The sequence below is a fragment of the Balaenoptera borealis genome (assembly GCF_965194805.1).
Source record: "Balaenoptera borealis genome assembly, chromosome: 21".
Taxonomy (NCBI): Eukaryota; Metazoa; Chordata; class Mammalia; order Artiodactyla; family Balaenopteridae; genus Balaenoptera; species Balaenoptera borealis.
In genome coordinates, this window is record NC_138880.1 from 22,408,942 (window position 1) to 22,430,057 (window position 21,116).

The 21,116-nt window shown below is 36.8% G+C and overlaps 1 protein-coding gene across 4 annotated transcripts in view; it reads right to left on the reverse strand.

Moving 5' to 3' along the window:
• Positions 1-21,116, reverse strand: part of LOC309619762 (uncharacterized protein) — a 434,282-nt gene that overhangs the window by 37,186 nt on the left and 375,980 nt on the right. For all 4 annotated transcript variants that reach the window (XR_014239186.1, XR_014239187.1, XR_014239188.1 and 1 more), the window contains exons 9-11: positions 17,573-18,483; positions 9,834-12,991; positions 9,083-9,142 (exon numbers count right to left, since the gene is read on the reverse strand). The gene's annotated coding sequence lies outside the window, so the exon portion shown is untranslated. The remainder of the gene's footprint in view (positions 1-9,082; positions 9,143-9,833; positions 12,992-17,572; positions 18,484-21,116) is intronic.

Genomic DNA, 21,116 nt, shown 5'->3' on the forward strand with positions numbered 1-21,116 from the left:
CCAGTTCTTTTCTCCAGGAGGACTGCTCCCCGAAGCAGTCAGGCTGTGAGAAAATCCTCTTCTGCTAGAGATAAACTCTATTTTCCTTACGTAAATTACCTACAGGTTTCTCTATAGGGTGACACACATACACAATAATTCCTACTCTCCAACCCATGATTTGGAATGTTGGATGGATTATTTTGTGTATTTACTCCTAAATTCCAAAGACCTCAAAAATACTTGCTAAAATAAAGCTCTTACCATTAAGAATGAATCATGTGGAGAGAAAAGAATACAATCAACATCCTTGGCAAAATAATAATAATAATAATGATAATGAAAATGATGATGATGATGATGATAATAATAATGGCTTTATAAACCTCTTTTTTAAAATAAATATATTTATTTTTATTTTATTTTTGGCTATGTTGGGTCTTCGTTGCTGCGCGTGGGCTTTCTCTAGTTGCAGTGAGTGGGCTTCTCATCACGGTGGCTTCTCTTGTTGCTGAGCACGGGCTGTAGGTGCGCAGGCTTCAGTAGTTGTGGCTCATGGGCTCTAGAGCACAAGCTCAGTAGTTGTCTTACATGGGCTTAGTTGCTCCGTGGCATGTGGGATCTTCCCAGACCAGGGCTCGAACCCGTGTCCCCCGCATTGGCAGGTGGATTCTTAACCACTGCGCCACCAGGGAAGCCCAACCTCTTTTCTTTATGACCCATTCTCTTATGGAACCAAATAGCTTGGGTTTGTAGAGCCTTTGTTCCAGAATGTTTAAAACATGGCAATACAGTAATTCAGGAGGCAGGAGTGGCAGTGAATATTGTTTTCAGGGATTATTTACTACAGCCTGGCTGTGAGAGCCTATTTTGTGAAGGGAGATAATATTAGGACATTGGGGAAAACCACTGGTTGTCAAAAGTACTGTTGAATCTCTTATAAAACAAAAGAATAAACCTAAGCTCGGAGACCAAAATACAGAATGGTTCCAAGTTTTGCTTTGGCTACAGGAGCTTGTCTGCATCTCTAAATAAAATAAAAATAAACGTAACAGTTCTGTATTTCTCAATGTCTTGGTGAGTAATGCTTGTTTGTTGCCAGATATTTAGTCAAGCTGAGTTCTCCTACAGAAAGTCCAAAATGCTTTGGGTGCTTTTAAGACTGTGTCCCCAGCTGGCTAGTGAAATTCCTTTCTCTAAAGTTTCAGAGGAGTTCCTGGATACCAAATCTAATGGCCTCTTCTAAACCAATTCTCTCTATTTTTATAGAGTTGGGCAACCTCTCTTTGAAATTCTATCCTCCTCATAGATGTAAACATAACAAGAAGAGCTAGAAAAACACAGGGCTGCAATTCAGAGCTTGGACGCTTTGGAAACTAGTTGGCTGATGACATTTTTAGAACTCTTTTTACAAAAACTGATACAGAAGAAGGCATGTCTCTCATTAAAATTATAGATTTGCTCTTCAAATTTTTCTCATTTGGAGTTTATTTTGTAATATGCTGTGAGGTAGGCTCAAAGTCATTTTTCTCTACATAGTCAATTTTTCTAATGTGATTTAACAAATACTCTATCCTTTACCACTGATTTTTCTTGCCAGCTCAACATATACCACATTCTCATATTTAAAAGGATTTGCTGAACAATCTATTCTCAATTCAATTGCTCTATTTATCTTTTTCATGCTAATGCCATACTCTTTTAATTAATATACCTTTGTAACTTTTTTTTTAAAAATCAGTCATCAATTTTATACACATCAGTGTATACATGTCAATCCCAATCGCCCAATTCAGCACACCACCATCCCCACCCCACCGTGGTTTTCCCCCCTTGGTGTCCATATGTTTCTTCTCTACATCTGTGTCTCAACTTCTGCCCTGCAAACCAGTTCATCTGTACCATTTTTCTAGGTTCCACATACATGCGTTAATATACGATATTTGTTTTTTTCTTTCTGACTTACTTCACTCTGTATGACAGTCTCTAGATCCATCCGCGTCTCAACAAATGACTCAATTTCGTTCCTTTTTATGGCTGAGTAATATTCCATTACATATACGTACCACATCTTCTTTATACATTCATCTGTCGATGGGCATTTAGGTTGCTTCCATGACCTGGCTATTGTAACTAGTGCTGCAATGAACACTGGGGTGCATGTGTCTTTCTGAATTACAGTTTTCTCTGGGTATATGCCCAATAGTGGGATTGCTGGATCATATGGTAATTCTATTTTTAGTTTTTTAAGGAACCTCCATATTGTTCTCCATAGTGGCTGTATCAATTTACATTCCCACCAACAGTGCAAGAGGGTTCCCTTTTCTCCACACCCTCTCCAGCATTTGTTGTTTGTAGATTTTCTGATGATGCCCATTCTAACTGGTGTGAGGTGATACCTCATTGTAGTTTTGATTTGCATTTCTCTAATAATTAGATGTTCAGCAGCTTTTCATGTGCTTCTTGGCCATCTGTATGTCTTCTTTGGAGAAATGTCTATTTAGGCCTTCTGCCCATTTTTGGATTGGGTTGTTTGTTTCTTTAATATTGAGCTGAATGAGCTGTTTATATAATTTGGAGATTAATCCTTTGTCCGTTGATTCGTTTGCAAATATTTTCTCCCATTCTGAGGGTTGTCTTTTCGTCTTGTTTATGGTTTCCTTTGCTGTGCAAAAGCTTTGAAGTTTCATTAGGCCCCATTTGTTTATTTTTGTTTTTATTTCCATTACTCTAGGAGGTGGGTCAAAAAATATCTTACTGTGATTTATGTCAAAGAGTGTTCTTCCTATGTTTTCCTCTAAGAGTTTTATAGTGTCCGGTCTTACATTTAGGTCTCGAATCCATTTTGAGTTTATTTTTGTGTATGGTGTTAGGGAGTATTCTAATTTCATTCTTTTACATGTAGCTGTCCAGTTTTCCCAGCACCAGTTATTGAAGAGACTGTCTTTTCTCCATTGTATATCTTTGCCTCCTTTGTCATAGATTAGTTGACCATAGGTGCGTGGGTTTATCTCTGGGCTTTCTATCTTGTTCCATTGATCTATGTTTCTGTTTTTGTGCCAGTACCATATTGTCTTGATTACTGTAGCTTTGTAGTATAGTCTGAAGTCAGGGAGTCTGATTCCTCCTGCTCCGTTTTTTTCCCTCAAGATTGCTTTGGCTATTAGGGGTCTTTTGTGTCTCCATACAAATTTTAAGATGATTTGTTCTAGTTCCGTAAAAAATGCCATTGGTAATTTGATAGGGATTGCATTGAATCTGTAGATTATTTTGGGTAGTATAGTCATTTTCACAATATTGATTCTTCCAATCCAAGAACATGGTATATCTCTCCATCTGTTGGTATCATCTTTAATTTCTTTCATCAGTGTCTTATAGTTTTCTGCATACAGGTCTCTTGTCTCCCTAGGTAGGTTTATTCCTAGGTATTTTATTCTTTTTGTTGCAATGGTAAATGGGAGTGTTTCCATAATTTCTCTTTCAGATTTTTCATCATTAGTGTATAGGAATACAAGAGATTTCTGTGCATTAATTTTGTATCCTGCAACTTTACCAAATTCATTGATTAGCTCTAGTAGTTTTCTGGTAGCATTTTTAGGATTCTCTATGTATAGTATCATGTCATCTGCAAACAGTGACAGTTGTAACATCTTAATACAATAGTTTGGGTTTCTTTTTTTCAGAATTGCCTTACCTAATTGTGAGCCCTTGATCTTCAATATATTTTTTAGAATCAGCTTTTCAAATTCCCTGGTAAAATCTTGCTAGAATTTTTATTAGGAATATTGAATAATCAATGTCTACATTAATTCAGAGAGAACTGACAACAAAGTGGTGTTTCTTTCCACTTATTTTGATCTTTTTTAAAGTTCTTTAATAGAGTTTTTAAAGCGTGTGTGTGCATGCATGAGTATGAAGGTCTTATGCATTCTCTGGTAAGTTAAACTCAAGATATTCACATAAATGCTGTTTAATTTTGTATTATGTGTTAATTTGTTATTGCTGATGTAAAGAGGTGCTATGGATTTTTAGGTTGATTTAATTCTTGGAAATCTGCTGAATTCTTATTAACATGAATTATTTTCTGTGAAGCTTTTCTATGTAAGTGACTAGAGCACCTTCTAATAATAGTTTTTATCTCTTCACTTCTATTCTTATCTCTTGGTCCCTTTTTTAAAAGGTATTTTTATTTTTTGCATTGGCCAGAACCTCCAGCACCACCTTACCTATTTCAACTCTTAATTGAAATGTTTCCTTTTGATCCATTTATTTAAACTCGTAACTCCCACCCAGTACTCTCTTTCCCCATTCCTGTGTTATTTTTCTCCCTGTGCCTAGGAGAGTGCTTGGAATATAGTGGGTGACAAACAAGTACCTGTTGAGTGAATAAATGTTGGATAGGAGGAGTGGTAGGGGGTATTCTTTCTTATTCCTTAAATTAAAAAAATTGTATCTAACTTATGAAAATTTCTATAAACATAGCTTTTTTATGTAAAAAATGTTTTCTTCTAGTCCTAGAGTTCTAGTATGTTTATACTAAAAGTTTAACTTTATCAAATGATTTTTCAGCATCTATCACAAAAGAGGCAGCATAAAGAGTGATTAAAAACCTAGACCTGGACGCTGGATTCAGATTGCCTGTATTTGAATCTCAGCTTTGCCTCTAATTAGTGCAATGAACTTAATTGGCCTAATTAATCTCCTTCAGTTTCATCTTTAAAATGTGGATGATAATACTACTTACCTCATAATATTATTATGAAAATTAAATTAGTTAATATGTGTAAAGCCCTAGACCAGTGTCTGGTGCAGTGTGAATGCTTTAATAATATTGTTAAATAAATACTATAATAATCATGGATTTTTTCTCCTGAATTCATTTTATGGCATTTTACTTTATAGGGTTTTTTATTATGAAAATCCTTACACTTAAAAAAAAAATCAGGCTTGATCTCATTGAAATCATTTTTTACTATTCAATTGGATTTAATTACAGTTGTATTTAGGATATTTGCAACTTCTTTAGAAATGAAATTAACATAACATTTTTTTCTGCAGAGCTGAATTTTTAAAAGTATGATACTGGTCTCATGAAATGAATTGGGTAGTTTTCTGTCCTTTTATATTTTCTAAAACAACTCATGTAAGATACAGATCATCTATTTCTTGAATTTTTGGTAAAGCTTACTTATAGAACATTCTGGGCCTAGTTTTACTTGTGGGAGGAGAAGCAGTGAGAAAGTGCTTGAAAATGAAGGTTTCAAGAACTTTAACGCAAATATATCCTACTATTTTGCTAAAATCTATTATTTTGTAAATTATATCTGATTTTAATTCACTATAGTGAGAAAATATAATGTACATAAAGTTGTTTTTTTATGGAGGCTCTATTTTGGCCTAGTACATACTCAATCTTAGGAATATTCACCTGTGCTCTTTTATTCTATGTGTGTTTGTGTTTGTTCGCAATAAATTCTCTCTCCATATCCCTCTGTATGTATATTATATATGTATGTACATATATATGTAGAAAAAATTTAAACCATATTTTAAAATACTATAACCTTGTTTTTAATCTCATATTTTTCTGAGAGAAATTTTTAAATACCTTGTCTTTAATCTCATATTTTTCTGAGAGAAATTTTTTAAATACCTAGTGGGATCTTATGCTAGTGATTTTAAAATCTAACGTGAAAGCACTGTTATTTGATGTTAAATTAAACTCATTTATATTTATTCTAGGTACCATTCTATTAAGACAGTTTTTTTCAACACACACAAAAATGTATATGCACAAACAAACACACACAGAGTTTTGCTTTATTTTTACTTTTTCTTCTGTCCTAGTGTCTATCTGATATATTGAAATTTCTTCTGCTGATTTAAAAGTTTATTTTCTATTTTTACTATTCTGGTGATTATTTGAATTTAGGCCTATATTTACCCAATAAATTCCTAAAGCTTCTCAATATTGTATACTCCCACTGATAACAACCTTATCATTCCTGATCTTCCTTGTTCCTCTTCCTCTTCCAATATCCTTTGGAGTTTTAGTCCCAAAGCCTTTATTTAAGTTAAATTGACCCTTGAACAACATGGGGGTCAATGGAGTCAACCCTCTGTGCAATTGAAGATCCACATATAACTTACAGTCGGCCCTCTGTATACATGGTTCCTCCTCATCCTTTGTTCTGAATCCATGGATTCAACCAACTGTGGACTGTGTACTACTGTAGTGCTTACTATTAAAAAAATCCTCGTAATAGTGGACTTGGGTGTTCAAACCCGTGTTGTTCACGGGTCAACTGTAATTACTTATTTAGATTTACTAAATAAGATTTGATAAATTCTTTCTTGAACTTATTTCATTTCTTTTTCAGGAACTTCTTTTTTCTTTAGCTAAAGAATATTCCTACAAGACTTTTTTCAAATGGGGATCTGTTTCCTAAACTTTCGTCAAACTTTATATTATTTATATAATCATCTTTATTTCATCTCACATTCAAATGACAATTTGAGCTGCATATAAAATTTTAGATTGAAAGTTGCTTTCCTTCAACATCTTGATAGTATTATTCCATTGCCATCTTTTATCTAATATTGTTCATAATTGGAACAATCCAACATAGTATCGAGAATGTATAGATAAGATAAAATAGGAACCATGTTCAGAGGACAGAACTATATTCCCACAATCCGAAAGAGAGAATTCTTTGCAATAAATTGTTCAACTACTGCCTGAAATGTTTTGCCCTTGAAAACAGGGAATCTGCATCTCTATTCTTCAGATTCCTATTCCTAATATCTATAGAGAATTTATATGTAAGTTAGTTACAATAACATGTGTAAAATTTTATATATACTATTAATAAAGAAAATAAAGCAAACTCTTCCAATATTCCCTATTAATTAGTGTTCTTGCTTTGATCTAAGAAAATTAATAAATATATAAATCAGAATACTCTTCATCAAGTTTTAATTCCAGGCTAATTTATTAACTAACCATTTCTTCATCCTTGTGGCTGCATACACTATTTACTTGCTACTTTAAAATAAATTTAATCAAGTCCACAAACTTAAGTTTTAGTTTTGAAAGATATTATCAGCAGCTAAGAAATTGAAATAGTTCATTTCAATGATTTCTATAAAATGTTTACCTGTATTCCCTTTGGTTTAGGTTTAGTTGAAGGAAAAAGTGATATTTTGCAGTTTTAGATCATCTCTAAACACATCCAAAGTCTTCAAGAAATTTAAATCGGACAAGTTTAAAAGTTAAGTACAATACTAAAAATGTTAAAATTCTAAATAAGATACTTTTTTGTTTTTAGTAAATTTATATAATTGTTTTGATTATCCAAAAATGATATAACTAGGGACTAATTCATTTAATGAAACATTGGACTTTAATTACCAGAGTCACATATTTTTGTTTATGATAGTGGGAGATGGTACCAGTCAGCTACAAACATGACCCCAAAGATTTTCACCTACTGGTATTTATACCTTCATGGAATGCCTCTCATTGAGTGTGGGTAGGACCTGTGACTTCTAACCAATAAAATATGACAAAAGTGATGGATGTCACTTTCATGATTATATTGTATCATGTAAGACTCTGTCATTGTAGATTGTGGGCCTGATGAAGTAAGTGGCTATGCTGGAGAAGCCCACATAACAAGGAATTGTAGGCAGCATCTAGGACCTGAGGGCAGCCTCCAACTGACAGCCAGTGAAAAGCCAGGGAATGTGAGTCAGTCATTCACCCTCAAGAAGATGAATTCTGCCGGCAATCTGAATGAGCCTGGAAACAGATTCTTCCTTAATTAAGCCTCCAGATGAGCCCAGTCAACACCTTGAAAGTCTGAACAAAGGATTCAGACAAGCTGTGCCCAGACTCTGACCCATAGAAACTGTGAGATAATAAATGTATGTTGTCTTAAGTTGCTAAGTTTGTGTTAATTTCTTAGGCAATGATAGAAAATACACATATGATAATACATAGATGTGATAAGTGGAGGAGACTAAAGTTTGAGGAATTTTAATTGTTTACTTTTTTTAGCCTAGAGAATGCTAAACACAAAATATATTGTTATGATCCAGTGAAATTAATATGATAATAGAAAATGTAGGCAACTCTGCAAATTGCTTATCCAAAATGAAAGTGAAATTAACTTTGTCTTAGGTGGACTTCAAAATTGGAAGGCAGAGAAGGCTGTTCACACATAGATAAAGAAGGCTCTTGATCATTGGTATTTGACAAAAGCCACTTAAAATCAATTCATATATCAGAGACTGATGTAACAGTAAATATTGGGGAGTGGGCTGGGGAAAGGCTTTACCAAGACTTTCTCAGTAAAAGTTAGAAAGTTGTAAATTATAAAATAAGTTAATTTTACTTTTAATAAAAATAAGATTATAACATGTTAGTTCTAAGAATAAAATTAATCAAATGTTAGTAGATGGATTGGGCTTTTATTTTTTCTCATAATATTATGTTATAGAGGCATAGGATTTCCTACTTCATTTATTATTCTTTAAAAGAATTCTTAGTTTTCATCAATTTTTCCCATGATCTTTTAAAATTCTTTGATGGTTAAGTCATTATATTTTACTTACCTATTATTCATCAACTTTGTTTCCTTTCCTTTTCTTCAGTTATTAGCTGGTCTAGATGGATAGACTTTCATTTGTCATTGAGTTTGTTGTGATCTGAGCAGTTCTTTCATATCACTTTTATTGACTATATGAAATATTGCATCTTTTACAATAGTCACCCTTTTGTTTTGCAAAAGCTTTATATTATTTTCCATTGTATTACTGAATATCTAACAATTTGCAAAACCACTCCCTGTCTCATGGCAAAGGCAGATTGTAATATTAAACCTCAAATGTGAAATCTACAAGAGCAAGGATTTTGTCTGCTTTTTCTGTAACAGTCTCTTTCAAGACCTTAATGCAAAAACCTTAATTTCTACTTTGAAATCTACTCCACCTTCTATTTCTAGCCTCATTCAGCCCACAATTTCCTATCCTTTCTAACTCTAGTCCTCTGGAAAAATATACAAAAGTAAGTCCACGATCTAGACTTTCTGATAGTACTTACAGTTGGGGAGCAGTTACTTGGTACCTTCTTAGAGTTTCAATCCGTCTCATAGAGTGGGCTCTATGAACCAAGAGAGAAGGAAAAGCTTCAATACTTTATTTTTAAGTGCTAACTAATAAAACCGAGAAGTGTATGTATATATTTATTTGTTGTCTTCTCATGGTTATAGGTCAGATTTACCACATCTATAACTCTCTCAACAAGATAAATCAATATAATGGATACGTTGAGTATGAAGTTATTCACCTTTCCTCTGAAATCTTCCCCTTTGTCCATTTCCACATTTGCTATCTTCTAGTATTTGACACGGTGCCTGGCACAAAACAGCTTCTTAATAAAGAGCTGTTAACTAAAATAGTCAAACACTCTCAAGCAAGAAAAGTAATAATAATTTTTATGTTTTAAAATACAGAATTATGCGTAAATATTAGTTGTAATAAATTTCTTCATGCCACGCTGAACAAATACAAATTTAGGTGTAAAAAAATGTCAATGAAGAGAGGAAGGATTCCAGGGAAAGTTTTGTACTTTACACTATGTGTTAAAGGAGGTTGATGTGATATAACTCTGTGGGGTTCGTATTTAGTAAGCAAGTGACAGGCATATACATGGAATCAATGATTTTTTTTTTTTTTAAATACGGGCATGAATAGACATGATTTTTTAGTGATCAAGTATGAGCAATGGCAAGGCAAACTTGATTACCACTGGCTCTGGGAAAAATCCAAGGCTTCCTAGTAGATAAACTTACAGTGTATATAGTTCATTAGTTTCGTTGATTAGAACACAGCAAGGCCCCAATCAGAAGCTGAATTCCTGTGGCGGTCAAATTATCTTCACTTTATACCATGGCAAACTCTTAACTCCGAACAGCAAATCTGAGTTGTTGGTCTCAAGATGATCTGAATGAGAAGAGGGTGCAGTTTTAACCCTGTCAAATCAATCACAGCTGTAACAATTGCCATTCTGGGATCACCAACATTTACATATTATATTTAAACACTGAATTTTTACAATATAATATCTGATAAGTAATTGAATTATTTTCTACATACATGTTTTGTTATAAGTGGGTGTGGGCTAAAATTTCAACCATTTCTGTTAAGAAATTAGTTTTGTTTCAAGTTAGCAAATGCATACCAGTCCTAGTAGAGTCTATCACAATTGTTTTTTCTGGTCTAGGATCACACATTGCTTTTAGTTTTTAATGTCCCTTTAGTCTCTGTAATCTAGAATGGGGCTTCATTCTTTGTCTTTCATGGCTTTGATATTTTTGAAGAGTATAAGTCAGTTATTTTGTATGCTGTCCCTCATTTCGGGTGTGTCTGATGTTTTCTCATGATTAGAGTCAGTTTATGCATTGCTAGCAGGTGTACGGACATAAGTGATGTCATACCCTCCACAGTGCACACCAGGAGACCCATAAATGGAAACATTTTAAAGAAGAAATTTAATAACCATTCTGCCATCTTAATGAATAAGCAAGTTCCTCTTTTTCTATGAATGTTTCCATATTTTTTTCATATTTGTAATTACAGAATGATATAATTTTTTATTCTGCTTCCTTTTCCAACATTATAGCATTTTTATGTCTCTGTAGAACTTTATTTTATAATTACAATTTTCACGTAATAATTGCATAATATGCTGCTAAGCTGAAGTGTCATAATTTATTTTAACAGGTTGTCTATTAAGCATTCAGGTTGTTTCAAATGCTTCACTATATTTTTTATTAAGTGGATAAAAACCATATATATTGCACTGCTGATGAAGTTATTAGGTTTAACTGGACAAAAAACTGTGACAAAATACTATGCTAACATAAGTGAAATTCTCTATTCTCAAGTCTTCAGCAATAGCCCCCCTTTTCTCAACCAACAGACTTACAAATGGGAGCTTTGCAACAAGCAGGATCTGGCAGAGAATAAGGGTGGGACTGACATGTATTCATTCCCAACCCTAGAAAATAATTTTAAATGTAGGCTGTGTTATTTTTCTTGATGGACTACAGAATAGCTTTGTATACAAATGTGCTTGGGGGGAAATATAATTTAAATTGGCTTAAATATGCTTAAAATTATTTTTTTTTTTAAAAGAACTAACTCATTATAGAAAGCTTAGATAATATACCTGGGAATTTTACTCATGCTTTCTCCAACTTTTACACTAGAAAAGAAACTGTCTTAGAGAAGTTTTTGCATACTTACACAGGTGGAGAGAGAATGATGTCTTACATACGGCAATTATTGTGCATGCAACCAGAATGCTGTCAGGTGATCAGAAATAGTATGTTGATGTTCTGTAGTGAAGCCTTACAGATCCTCCATACAATATGAGATTTTCCATTAGTGCCAGCAGTGAGCCATTTGGAAGATTTCAGAAATTAAACCTTGAATCAGAATGCCAAGCATCTTAATGCAGTGCCAGACTCCCAGGACAGAAGGCTGGAGGGCAAGAAGAAAGGAAGAGAGGAGGAGCCTATTGGTGATCTCTTCTTAGGCTGTGTAGTTGCCTAGGTTCACAGCAATTAATTGACTGCACTTCCAAATCGTGTCCAACCACGAGCTCGCAAAAGAGCCTATCAGAGAACCATCTGCTGAGTGGGAGGGAAAGAATTCACATAGCTCTTGCTGGTTATATCACTGCTTAATTTGACTCTTCCCTGTATCTAGTCAACTCATAATTATCTGCTCTAATGGGTCTCAGAGGGAGGGATGGGAATGGGTAGCTGTGACACAGATAACACTGAAGAGCAAAGACTGCAAAATATTTTCTGTTAGGCTTTTGCATATATCATATGCTTAAGAAGGAAGTATGTTTATCTTTCTAATTATGTTTTGCTTAGACTAATTTTCTTTTTTTAATTCCCAGGCCAATGTAAAAGCTATTTCATATTACATGGGTAATAGGGGAAAGGAGCCTAGGTTTTAAAATCTTCAAGGGAAAATTCCTGAAATTGGTAAACTGCAAACCTGAAACATGTTTTTCTGAAAATGTGGCCTCTCCGGTGTTCCCGTGCCTCAGTTCAAGCCTTCATTACCTCTTAACCAGACTCCCCATTTCTGCCTCTTTCCAGTCTTCCTCCTCTTCAACTCTGCAGTCTAAAGGGAGCCCAGCGGCTGCGGAAGGGAGCGGTGCTGAGCGAGCACCACTGTCCTGACTGACCCGTAGTGCAGGTGCTGGGGCTGGAGGGCAGTGTTCCCTTGCTCATCAGCACTAGTTCCTCCAGGATTCCATACTCTGTGCCCGAGGGCCTATGAGGATCTTAACCTACGGAAAGAAAAAGTCCAGAGAGTGCAGTGCAAATGGCAAATTTCGGCTCCCGTGATCCACAGACAGGTAGGTCCAGGTAACCGCCGTGTCAATGGATGGCCTTCCTAAGAGCAGTGAGACTAGGCAGCGTGGCTTCTCAGCATGGGTGAGCTGTGCTGCTCAGTACCTGGGGTTGATGGTCTTAGGCTTTGTCTTCACTTAATGCAACTGGAGACAGCGGCGCTTGATTCTCTGCTCCAACTCCATTCGTCTGCATGTGGCCAACCACCCGCCCGGCTTCCCCACCCCCACCCCAACAATCACCCCTGTTTGGTGATCAGGCACCCAAACAATCACCTCTACAACCACCCCATTCCCACAGTCAGGCACCCCCTCTGGCCCTGCCCTCCTCCAAAATATCAATGCATCCAAGTCTCCTCTCCTAGGATACCGCATCTCAGTGGAAGTGACTCTTCCTGCGCACTCCTGCTCTTTTTCCAGTTTAAGGTTTTAAAATAAACTTTAGTCCTTGCTTTAATAAGGTCCTGCTGCTGATTCTCAAGATTCTTATCTTCTTTCCATAAAATACATCTTTGGCAAAGGAACTTGTTTTGTCTTTCAAAAGTCTTGATGGGAGGGTTGGTGAACTTCAAAAAACTATTTTGGAGAAAAAGAAACACCAAATTTTACTTTTTTGCCTCTTTGCATTTCTGGTATACCAACCCAAACTCTCCTCTGGCAGGCAGTTGGCTATCGCTCATCATCTAGTAGAAAGAAAGTTTAGGGGGCTTCCCTGGTGGCGCAGTGGTCGAGAATCCGCCTACCAACGCAGGGGACACGGGTTCAAGCCCTGGTCTGGGAAGATCCCACATGCCGCGGAGCAACTAGGCCCGTGAGCCACAACTACTGAGCCTGCGCTCTAGAGCCTGTGCTCCGCAACGAGAGGCCGCGATAGTGAGAGGCCCGCGCACCGCGATGAAGAGTGGCCCCCGCTTGCCGCAACTAGAGAAAGCCCTCGCACAGAAACGAAGACCCAACACAGCCATAAATAAATAAATAAATAAATAATTTTTTTTAAAAAAAGAAAGTTTAGAAAGAAAAGCATGGGTATAAATATGTAATCTGTTATTTCAGTAGAGGGATTGTTCTAAAACAGATCTCTCTATGCTGTTCTCCTGTTTAGAACCCTCTGGTGACCTAGCATTCATGGCATTAAAACTGCATGTCTTATAGTTGCAGAATTTCCAACTGGTCTTTCTAGTTTCATTTGTGTCACTCCCCTACTAGGCCAAACACAAAAATCTATTTTCCATTCTCCAAAGGTGCATTTGTTCAAGTTAATATACTTTTAGGATAGTGTCAGTGTTAAAAGAATATGGGCTTGTAGCCTGAATATAGGCTCCAGGCCCACATCCACCAACACATTGTTTTGGTCAAGCATCTAAAACTTTGTTATCCTTGAGAAAGGCAAAACTGAACGCTACCACTCACCCTGCCTTTTTGGTCTATTTCTTTATGAATTCAAAAAGACAAGGCTGTCCCTGAAAATTGCATAATACTAAAGTGCTGCCCACATTTTTCTGTGGATGTATAGTTCCCTGGGCTTGTGGTCATAATTAACGTGGATGAGAAGGATTACTACATTTCTCTTCTCCATGCCCCTTTCCTACACCAAAGGCAACGTGATTTTTATTACAGATAAATTCATATTTTTTCCTTTTGTTTTTATTTTATTTATTAATTGGCCTACAATATTATGTTAGGTTCAGGTTACTACATAGTGAGTCAATATTTTTGTGCATTACAAAATGATCACCACGACCGTCTAGGTCCATCCTATTGCTGCAAATGGCAAGATTCTTTTTTATTTAATGGCTGAGTAATATTTCTTCCTTTTGCTCCTCACATATTAGAAAATCCTGTTGGCTTCTCTCCAAACTATATTCAAAATTGACCACATCTCCACCACTGCCCCTCCAGTCCCCTGGACCCCAGCAAAGCTGCCTAAATGAGCTCCTTTTCACTCCACTGACCCTTTAAGGTCTTCCTCACAAAGGAGTCAGAGTGATCCAGTTAAAATGTGAGTTATATTACATCACCTGTCACTGAGCACCCTTTAATAGCTTCCTCCCATCACACTATAAATCAAATCAAATCAAATCAAATCCCATGCCGTAACTCATCCTACAATGTGCCACCTGATCTGTCCTGCCACCTTTTCAGTCTCATCTTCTACTTCATTTCCTGCCATTTCCCCCTGCTCATAGCACTCCAGCATCAGACCAGCCACTTTATTTTTCCTCAAAACACCAAGCCCTGCCATGGGCCATTTTCAATTGTCTAGAATCTTCCTCCAAAACTTCTTATACAATAGGATTTACTTATTTGTCATGCTCATTGTTCATTTTTTATTTCCCACCTGTAGAAAGTAAGCTCCCCAAGGGCAGAGTTCCTTGCTTTATTTACTGGTATATCGTAAGTAGCTAGCTACGTAGCTCAACACATTTTTGGTGCTTCTTAAGGATTGGTAGTTGAATGAAAAAATATTGGCTCTTACTGTTGATACTATCAATAACACAAGCTACGCTTAACTCTACACACATACACAACAGTCACACAGCTCCATTTCTTTTCAGCATCAAACAAAGGACAACCATCACAGATTTAACATTTTTGAATATCAATCTTGTAAGGTAAGAATGGAAGAAAAAAATGATAAAGTTAATTACTTTTGTACTGGGTTAGTCAGTCAGGCTTATGTAATTAAGGTTTCTCAAAAATGTTCTCCTTTTCTAATAAATGATGAAGTCTAATATTTCAGGCTTTGTTTCCACAATAATCCAACTGAATATTTATCATCAGTATTCAGTGAATGTTTTATAGAAAAGTAATAAATAAAATGCCTGCTTAGACATTTCAGAAAGCCGTTTCTATATGACTAAAATTACAAGCTCTTGGGGACTCAATGAAATGAATGTCATTTTATCTATCACTGGTCCAAAGAGAGCCAGTTTGTTATGTGCAGTTTTTAATCACTCTCCTGAGGCATTCTGGTTTGGCATTTTTCATTCAGAATATTCAGATGAGTCCATTCGAGACCATGTAGGTTACATTTTTGATTATGAAACTGTAGACCAAGTAAGCACAAGAGTTGACAGCATGGGGACACTTTAATGATAATTCCTGCCCATGTTAGCCATGGTTTTCCCATCACTGCAACAATGTTCAACTGTGTAATCAGTTATAATTTAATTCAGTTCAGGATTAATCTCGAAGTCTGAGCATTTCTCTAGCGCAACACTGTTGAGGATTAGCCAAAGCTGGATTCTAAGTTCAGAGATCAGGAGCAACAGAGGGGAGAGGGGAGGATGGGAAAGGGCTGCCAGAATGAAGGTTGGCTCGCGTGCGTATGTCTGCTTTATCCCCTTCACGTTTATAAAATTCTGGAAGACCAGTTTATTTTGGAAAATTAATCTTTAGTATACATCACATTTTGCAAAAAAATGGTTTATATAAAAATGTCTATACTAAAGTGGCCATGGTGTACATTATAAGTGCGTATATATTATATAAGGCATAAGGAGAGAAATAAAATCTGCTTCATACTTCTTCCCTTGGGCAGATTCCAACAACCACCCAGCCGAGCAATAGGCTATTTGATCTCTGCTTTGTTTTGCTCCTTTTGGAAGCAGTGAAATTTGTATGATTAAGATACAGAGAAGCCCTCAGGTGGTCATGTGTTAAAGTAAGCACCATTGTTCTACATTAGTTAGTAATTCCTATGGGTTTTGTTTCATTAAGTGGGAAGCCATCCTTAATATAAAGCAGAGAAAAGCATCAATGTCACCTGCTCACCTTGGTTGAAAGAAACTTGGTTGAAAGAATACAAGCCCTGGATTATGTTGCTTGGGTTCAAATCCCATCTCTGCCACTGACTAACTAGACAAGTTTGGGCATGTTACTTAACCTTTCTCTGCCTCTAGATTTTCTCTGTAAGGATAGTAATAATGCCTTCCTTAAAGGATATCTTAGGATTTAACTTAAACAGTGCTGTAGTAGTCTGCTTAGGCTGCCCCAACAAAATACTGCAGCCCAGTGGCTTAAACAACAGACGCTTATTTTCTCACAGTTCTGGAGGCTGGAAGCCCAAGATCAACATGCTGGCACAGCTGGTTTCCGGGGAGGACTTTCTTCCTGGCTTGCAGACAGCAGCCTTCTTGCTGCGACCTCTTCTCTGTGTACACACACTCCTGGGGTGACTTCCTCTTCTTAGAAGGACACCAGTCTCACTGAACTAGGGCTCCATTCTTATGAGCTCATTTAACCTTAATTACTTCCTTAGTGGCCCTGCTCCAAATACAGTCACAGTAGGGGTTTAGGGCTTCAACATATGAACTTTGGGAGGACGCAATTCAGTCCAGAGCAACTACATATTCAGTGCCTGACACATAGTAACTTCACAATGAATACCGGCTCTTATTATGTGATATGCTTTTACTCTTTTCTCAGATGTGTATATGACTCCTACTTTCAACATTCATCACTTTGGCTGGTTAAAAAATCCAGTTTATAAGTAGAGGCAAATTTACATGAGTAATCCCCAATGAATGCATTTATTTAAAATGACAGTGTAGTTTTGTTTCTAGTGGGATGATTTGAATGCAGACATATACACCTTACCCATTAATTTATGTTTTGTAAAAGGCACTTGACTGTAATCTTGTACAGTACGTCATTGCTCAATGTCAGCAGCCTACAGTCTGTGGGCCTACGCTAGGTCTGTGGCTTGCTTTTTTTATACATCATGTGAGCTAAGGGTGTTTTTTTACATTTTTAAAGTGTGGCAACACACACACACACACACACACACACAAAAGAAGACTATGTGACTGACACTTTACGGGGTTCACGAAGTTGGAAATATTTACTATCTGGCCCTTTACTACATGGAAGGAGTCTAATTTGAGCTCTTCAAATACATCCATTTCTCGTCATGCAAACACCTGGGCTTCACCTCGGCTTTTCTCTATCCTGAGCAAGGTTTTACTAGTTACCCCCAACATTTTCTCTTTATCTTATTTTGGGGAGAAGTAGTTCTACAGTCTCTGGCCTGTCTCACCAACTTCTGAGAAATGTGCTAAGTATAGTTTCACCTTTTCCTGGTTCCTGGGACCCACTGATGGCCTCAGAAGTGAGTAAGGATCATGGTGTTTTTGAGCTGCTTTTTCTATTTGATACCTCTTATGGTCAGGAAGGATCTCTCATTTCCTGCTGTTGCTGTTCTGTGCATCTTTAAAATCTCCTGCTTTCCATCTGCTGTGGGCTGGGAAAAGAAGGAGAAAAAAGAAATCATGATTGAAGAATACTTTGTATCTATCAGGTTTCATTAGATTCTTTTCATATGTTAGGTTAATTCTCATAACTTTATGGTTAAATGCCATTATTTCTGCTTTACAGATGAAGAAAATGAGCCTCAGTCAGCTTCAGAAGGGTTAATTTACTTGAATTCAAGCCCAGCCCTTCTGGCTCCAAAATTTAAGTCCTTTCATCAAAGAAACCAAAAAACCTGGCTGACTTGAATTGTAAGTAACATAAGGGCAAACAGACTAAAATGAGGCTTTCATAAATAAAGTGCCCAGTGCTGAAGTGTCCTAAGACTTCTGTTTTGTTTTGCTCTTTGCTCTTAGCTGTGTTACAGATAATTCAGTTGTCTGACAAACAACTTCCAAATTAGTGAGGTGTTGTGATGACACTTCCCTTGTTCAAATATATCCTTGGAGACCATTCATTCAATACACTCATTCAAAGGTAAATATTGAGAAAGTGTGTGTACTTATAACCCTAGAGAAGGTCCAAAAATGAGTATGGTTATGGAATTATGGCTCATTTATAGTGTTATGTACATAACTCTCTCTATATAGGTATGAATGTATGTGAACACACACACACACACACACACACACACACACCCCATTTATTCAGGCATGCACCTTGGAGACCCAACTAGAACATTTCTGCTCACTTCTGTTTTACTCTTCCAGCCTTTCCCCCAAGGCAGGTTTTAAGTTAAACTCCTGGGATGCATCTGACGTCCACTCTTCCTCCAAGCCTCCTATACAATGTAGGTCCTTGTACATAACTCTGCCTGCCTGAAACAAACAGGAGAAACTGAATCATTATGAAGATACACGTTCACTGAGAAAGCAGAAACCCAAAGAATAGGATTTAATAAACAAATTATTTTGGAGATCTTTTTAATTACCTAATGCCAGACTCTAATTGGCTAAATATTTGAATTTCTATATCATTATTACATAAATGCTATATATGATTGTCTTTGCACAGTAACAAATATTTGAATAAAAAGAGAAAGAGCAACGTCAGTACCGCACCAAGTTAACCACGAGGTTTAGCTTCAGGCAGAGTCTGACAGTCTCACCAGAGCAGGGAAGAAATTCTGGGCTTTAAGGGATTAGAGATATAAGGCGACTGGAATGGCACACTCGGTTTTTCTTCCCAAAGTTTTTGAAACGCAGCTCACAATGGAAAGTATGAGATATTTACTGAGATGGAAATTTACTTTAGTTCTCTTTGCATATTTCTTTCCCTGTGACAAGCAGGTGGGTCTCACTGTTCTCTCCTGTCACAGGGAAGGCTTGAACTCCAGATAGAAAACAGAACGTGGTTAAAATCACTCCTTTCCTGGAGTTTGGGTTCCAAAAGCCCAAGCTCTTTTAGAGTGCTTTGCTAAGGGGAGCAAGTAGGATGGGAGGTAGTCTGAACAGCTAAGAGGAAGGAGAGAAGATTCCCGTATAGAGAGGCATAAAAATCGCTGGATTCCCCAAACAAGAGCGACCTCTGCCTCACCCCAAGAGTACCTGCAGAGAGGTGGAAAGCCTTCACAGAAGAATGGCTGCGCGTCCTCCAGAGGAGGACGAACTCTACGGACTGTGTCGTGGAGCATCAGGAAAATTCCTAAGTTGGCTACATGAAAGGTCCCACTGATTGGGACTAAGAGGATACCGGGTGTCACATCACCATGCTGACCTAAAGATAAGAGAGTCATTTCCCCAATTTCTAGATACCTCAAGACATGCTCATATTCTTGTGGAGCCTGGAGAAGGAGAGAGGCCTCCAGGAATAACTGAGATGGAGTTTCAAAGGCAAATTTATTTTGAATTAAAAACAATAAAGAACCATGGTCTAACTTCTGTTGCTGGGTTTGTGGACAAAGGTTTCACACAAGTACATTCCAAAGGGAATTCTCTCCACACATTCAAATCACAGGGCTCTTCCAACCTCTCCTGGGGCTGGTGCTGCGGTGAACTGGGCCACCATTATTTATGCCATTATTTATTTATGATGGAGTTATCAGCCTGGGACATGTAATAATTCCTTACAGTTTGTGTTTTCTTCACTTAGCAAAATCTAGTGAACATTTTCCTATGGCAAAATATATTCCTATACGTGAGAACTTTCTAACTCATCTTTGGTGATGAGCTATAAACATGCCAAGATAATGATCCCTTAGTCTTTTGCAGTGGCTAGGTGGGCATGTACCACCAGCTTCCAGAACCAGTCACCTCAAGCCAACTCTACTGTTTACCCTAGTATGCTATAAAAATACTGTCCTTTTCTCCATGTGTCATGATGTGAAAGGGCTGGGAAGAACTGTTCTACAACATGGTTTTTAACAGGAACATATCATCCTGTTATATGGCTATAATATGGTTAACTTAACCAACCTGCTATTAGTGGATTTTCATCTTGTTTCTCTTTTTTTCCCAATATTTTATTTTATTTCTAGAGGACATGGTTATACGTATGTCTGGTTATTTTTAAATATTTTATTTATGTATTTATGGATGTATGTATCTATTTATTTATTTATTTTGGCCACGCTGCATGTGGGATCTTAGTTCCCCAACCAGGGATCGAACCCAGGCCCTTGGCAGTGAGAGTGCGGAGTCCTAACTACTGGACCGCCAGGGAATTCCCTATATGGTTATTTTTTAAGACAAGTTCCAGAAAGAAGAATTTTGATATATTGGGTCCTATTTAAGACTTGGACACAGAGTATAAAATTTCCCTGCCTTTCTGTGAGTTCCTAAGAATACAGGTTCTAGATCTAGATTGTCAGTGTGTGCATCCCTGTTTCATCACCTTATTAGATGTATGACTCGATGACTCTGTGCCTTAGTCTCCTTGATGAAAATGGAGATAATCATAATATTTTCCTCACTTGATTGTCGTGAGGACCAATGAGTTAATATATATGGGGCACTTAGAACAATCCCTGGCTCATTGTTAATCATTAAATATTAGCTATTTTCTTTAGTAGTAGTAGTTTCTGTTAATTTTAAAGTTTTACAATTCTCACTCACCTTAGAAATATATAAGAATATGTTTTCTCAGGAACCCTCCTACACTGTTGGTGGGAATGTAATTTGGTGCAGCCACTATGGAAAACAGTATGGAGGTTCCTCAAAAAACCAAAAGTCGCCATATGATCCAGCAATCCCACTCCTGGGCATATTTTCGTAGAGAACTCTAATTCGAAAAGACACATGCACCCCAATATTCATAGCAGCACTATTTACAATAGCTAAGACACGGAAGCAACCTAAATGTCCATCGACAGATGAATGGATAAAGAAGATGTAATATACATACATATATATATCTACAATGGAATAGTACTCAGCCATAAAAAAGAATGAAATAATGCCACTTGCAGCAACATGGATGGACCCAGAGATTACCATACTAAGTGAAGTAAGAA